Raw genomic sequence first — 6,116 nt, 5'->3', positions numbered from 1 at the left:
ACCGCTAATGCGATTTACTAGCTACGGAAGCTGCACCATAAATGTCCTATATATACTTCATGCAAGATGAATAATGTCGTTATGGATTTGTTATTTTGGCTTATATTCAGCGAGCAACTTATCAGTGCTAACGTTATTTGACAATACTGTACAAGATATGTAGTTCAAGATAACGCTAATTAGAAGCAAAGAGACACAATTTAGTTTGATTGGTGAAAAGTGTCATCATAGATATTATTTTGTGGGCCCCTTGGGGTTGGGTTGCGGACCCCACTTTGAGAACCACTGTTCTGACCATCTATGTTTACATAACTTCACAACTGGAAATAAAAGTGTGACACCATATGATGGATGTTGTAATTAAAAAATGCTTTGGTTGCAAATGTATGAACATTTTGTGACTCACTCAGGAACCATCCACATAACAACAGTGAAGGGTTTTTGCATTGACCAAAAGTTCTTGGTTTTGTCCTTTGGCCTACACAACAGTATTATCAAGGCCCTGAAACACAAACTGACTATGTTGCCTTGGATAAAACCATCAATTAAACAAATAAATAAATGCAAATAAAATAACATGACACCAAATACAGCAACTTTAGCAGGGTAAATACACTTCACTGGGGAAATTCTGTTCACCCATCATGTTTTGCTGAGGTTATTTACAAAGGATTTACAGAATGTAATCTCATGCTGCCATTTTAACTGCAGTCGTAGTTGTAGCAGGTTATGCAAGACATGTGATTGGCATCAGCATTTTCATTAGTTTTTGCAAATTCATGTAGAAGAGGGAAGGTTTTTTTTGGTCTGTGGATGTGAAACAAAAACGTCTTTTCCAAAACATTTTGTTGCCGACAAACATTTTGTTGCCGACATTAAGCAAATGTTTGTGGTAGAACTTCCTCCAGGGAAACACCTCACTAAAAATATATGTTAAGAATCCGATATCAACGGTGTCCCCTGCTCCCATAATAACTGTCATATTAGCATATGCATATAACTGGGGAAACCCGTAATCTCCAGAAGTTCCTCACAAGCGCTTAAACTTCATCTGCTTATAAGGTCTTATCATATTTGTGTTAAATCATTAACCCTCTGAATTCAAATATCTGCAGTGAGGCATATTGTGTAAAAATAATGTCAGCCGTCGCTTGTTGGTCAAAATGGTATACATTCCTGATCAAATAATCTACAAGTTTTTCACATAAAAGATTACAATGAATGCAATGATTGTTGAGCTATACATGCTCTTTATACTGAGTGCTTTTAAGAACAATGTAGCCTATTATTATAAATACCCATATAAATATGCATTAAATAACCTTATAGGGCAAAGGTAAAACATGATAATCAAAATTGTTCATTACACTGAAAATATCCTGCCATTTTTCAGTGTAATGAACAACAATGTATTGCAATGTGCAATACATCTAGCATCCACTGTTACTCACTTTGATCTTAACCTGGCATGCTCTTTATATACACTCTCACAGGAAAGTAACACAAAAAAAAAACAAGTTTCCTGAAGTGGAAACCGATCGTGCCATCTATTTGCTCAACTGCTATCTTGCATGTCAAGCATGTTTTAAATACAAAATGTGAACATCCACATTTTTGTGTAAAATTAGTTGACAAACAACTATAGCTGAAAAATAAACCATAACCTAATTACTTTACAATATAATCTTTTTTTTTTTTTTTTTTTTTTTTCTTTTATTTGCAAACATCATTGACATTACAGAAAATGCAACACTACGACATGCACATGAATACTACATACGACAAACAGACGTACATTACATAAACACATGCTGTAACTTAACAAGACATAACATTGACTTGGCTTCCACAAACATAACACAACATAACATTAATAACAGAAAGGCTAAGGATGATTTGCGTCCAGGATGATTACTTTACAATATAATCTAAAAATGTAAACATTGAGCATTGATCTCCACAGCAAAATAATGAAAATCTCACACAATGATTCATATATGTGATGTTTATACAATGATTAATACAATGATTCAGACACGTAAACATTAATATTCATATCAACATCATATTTAAAATTTCTTGCAGACTGCTAAGCTAACATCTAGCGTCTGTCCTCAGTGTACCCATACCAGAGATTGGATCTCAGGGTCAACCCCTATTGGAGGCCACATGACTTCTTAATGTTGACCAAACTTTCCAATTCAGAAAAAAAAAACACTTTTGTGTAATGAGCTCAGTAGGGAAGGGGTTAATGGAAGGGGATTTCAAAGGGGGGGGGGGGGGGGGTGCCAGATACTGTCTGTCTGAAATTAAGCAGTCTACAAATACATCTGAAATAGATGGCAGCACCATCTTACAAGAAAACTAGACTATGAGGTGTTTTCTGGAGTGATACTGGTATATTTTGAAAGCTTTTATAGAACCTCCACTCCCGTCTTGATTTACACATGGATACATAAAAGTGTGAGACACACACACACACACACACACACACACACACACACAAACAAAAAAAACAAATCACTCACGCCTAGAACCAGTGAACAAAGTATATTTAATCTGCTGCGTGAACAATGGCAGTTACAACGGGCAAAATGAGTCACACACACACATACACCCTGGCACATCCTTTAGACTCACATTCAAAACTGACAAAAAACTCAAATTCAAACACAAACACACACACACACACACACACACACACAACACACACACACACACACACACACACACACACACACACACACTGCTTTGTAGCATTTCCACTTTCCACAGTGAGAAACACTTTCTGTGAAATGTAACTTACAAAACATAAATTGGAAAGTGCATCCAGCAAAAAAAAACAACTGCAATTTCCATGTATCTGAATGATGAAATGACTCGCTATTAACACTTCATATTGGCATGGCAGGGCTCATTTTGCTGAATACATACATCTTTGGTTCTCAATTTACCACTTTATTACACACACTACTGGGTCAAAGGATAAAGTTTAAACAAAAACTCTGTGATATCTCAATTTCACCTGGCCTCTTAAATGTTGGTGTATTGGATTATCCAAACAATCACCACCCACCAAAAGCAGGAAGTGGTTTCAAAAACTTTAATCAGATCTGGATTGGGCCTTCTTTCCTTTTTGCAATTCTGATCTCAATACACCTCTGAGTGTGACTAAAGCATACCATATCCCAGCATATTACTTCATCATATTGCCCTGCCCCTCCCCCCTTCTCACACACAGACACACACACACACTCACACACACTCACACGTACACACACACACACGCACACACATGTACACACACACACATGCACACACACTTTTGTCCTTCTACAATTTGTGGCATATGAAAACGTTTATAAATGAACTGTCCCCAGAGACATGTGTAGGCCCAGTGAGCTAACACTACAGACACTCACTGGGAAACTTCCACATTTTCAAGTAGGCTAGATGAAAGTCTACTGAAAGTTGGAATAATAAAATTTCATTATTATGAAATCCTTGGCTGCATTCCCTCAGTCCCTGGAGAGAGCGAGGCCATGCTTAGCAACAGATATATTCCCGGTTCTCTGTTTCTTTCTTGGCTAATATCAAATACTCAGGCTATGACGCTCATAGTAGAGATGCGCGGTTCGCGGTTACAGCCGCGGGCTCCGCGGTTAAACGGCGGATCGGGCGGATGACGTGAAGAAATATAATATTTTAATTAAATTCGGGCGGGTGGCGGTTGAACCAATCAAATGAAAAAAATATAACCTATACATTGTTAAATTGTGTTACCTACATCCGAAAAAAACGAGCACACTTTGAAATAGTCAAAATTTCATCAGGCAGTTTGGCCTAGTTGCTTCTATGCATGCTGCTTTGTTTATCTATCAGAGACGGTGTTGCGGAATTGGTGTATTCCGATGTTTCACTGAGCAACCCCTCACACACACACACACACACACTAAAGGTAACAAAGTTTAAAAAAAATAAGTAGCCTATCGTAGCCTACCAGCATGTTTCCTCTCCAGTGTGCAATAAGAAAGTAGAATAGGCTACAGTGCAAGTTGACCGATGATTCATCTCCCATGTCGTGTCTCGTTGCATCACGGATGCGGATGGATGGCGGATGGATGATAAGTTTTGCTATGCGGTTATGGTTGAAATAATAGCCCATCCGCGCATCTCTAGCTCATAGGCCTTCTAATTACTTTCTCTTGATCCCTAAAACCGGTTTACAGGACACCGTTGCCCGTAACAGCTTGTGAGTGTCTGCATTGAGGGGCAGGCCATGTCCATGTCAGGGCAGGCTTGGTGACTGATCTGGCCTCGGTACAAACTCATCACTGGCTTGGCCCTTCCTGTTATGTTTTATCATTATTAAATACGTATCTGTCCACCATGTCAGAACCACCTCTGTTCCTGGTTGTTTTTTCCCATACGAGTTCATAGATGATTCACTGGATTTCCACCACAGAAATGTCTAACTTCTGCCTCAACTTATGATATTGGCTGACATGTATTTTCAATGCAACCTCACATAGGCTTTTTTGTCACTGACATTTTATTTTCAGTGGTTATTTTCCTGTTTGTATTGATAGATTGTTAAAAGGAATGTTGTTCTTCATCAGTCATTCACAGTGACCCTACTGAACCCCACAAGAAAATAATTTATGTCTGTGGCTGTGCTTTGTTGGTGCCCAAACTAACACCACTTAAACCCAGTATCCATACAATACAAACTTTAATGAAGCATTAATAATGCTGTTTATTTCTCTTACTTACTGTCTGCATACATATAAGTAGTAGTGTAAGTAGTAATGTAATGTAGCAATATAATCATTATTCTTGTAAGTATAATTTCATTAAGCGGCACAGTGCCACAGCATTAGCCCTGAGAGGTTGAGATATCAGAATGCATAATAAGGCTTATTTTAGGGAATCTCTAGGGAATGATATTCATCTTTACATCTTTAGACATCTTTACCTCATGTTAAATGCCGTTTCTTCACTAGATGCTCTTTATGGAGCTATATGTAACTGCATGCAAGCTTTTTTTCCATAATAACAGCTTGATAGGGTATATACACTTATACACTACAATATTATACCGCTTGATGAGTGCAGTCTTGTCTACAGTAGAATGTAGATGCATGGCAAGTTCCATACGTCTAACGCATTTGGGTGTCTACAATCCTTACTGAATACTGGGTTTAAACAGAGAGGGTTAAAGTGGAGTAGTCAAGGATCCTTGGTTTAAAGGTGTGACGGAAATGTTGGAAAATAAACGTTCTAAAGACTATCTGGGTTGGAATTTCAGAACCTTGAATGGTTGCGGAATGGAATTACAAAAGCTCACACCTTTAATGGTTAAGTGTTACCATGATTTCTTACCTTTGGTCTTAGGCCTAGGACTACTGAACTTTGAACATACTTCACCCATACGTTACACAAGTTTCCACTTCCTGTTCACTAATGTGTCAGCAGTTATGTATGGATACTGTCTTTTAGGTTGTTGACCACCAAAACAGCAATTTCCACTAAGGCCCATATTTTGAGAATTAAGCTACCCCTATTTTTACGGTTTACAGTTGTGAGCATATTACTGGCAGAGAGAGTCAACTGAGAGTCAACAGTTCAACTTCTGAGAGTCAACAGTTTGCGTGATAGGCGACTCACAGGACATCAGCTTCAAGCACAACTCAATAGTGAGTTGCAGGTTTGACAGGTCGAGTTGCAGCAAGAAAGCCGTTGCAAAGATGTTACAATAAGAAAAAGAGGCTTGCCTGGGCCATGAAACACCGCCAATGGACTACTGAAGACTGGAAGAAGGTGTTATGGACTGATTAATCAAAATGTTGGTTCATCATCACACAGGATTTTTGTATGTCGTAGAGTAGGCAAAAGGATAGTTCCTCAGTGTGTGATCAACTGTCAAACATGGAGGAGGACGCGTAATGGTCTGGGGTGGTTTAGCTGGATCCAGGGTTGGTGACAGAGTGACAGGCACCCTGAACCAGAACGGCTACCTCAGCATTCTGCAGCGCCATGCAGTACCCTCTGGTTCATGGGCCTAGCTGGTCAGGGGTTCATCCTACAGCACAATATGGTAAGCTTGAAAACATGGA

Source organism: Alosa sapidissima, chromosome 21, assembly GCF_018492685.1.
Source record: "Alosa sapidissima isolate fAloSap1 chromosome 21, fAloSap1.pri, whole genome shotgun sequence".
Lineage (NCBI taxonomy): Eukaryota > Metazoa > Chordata > Actinopteri > Clupeiformes > Clupeidae > Alosa > Alosa sapidissima.
This window is presented reverse-complemented; position numbering follows the sequence as displayed.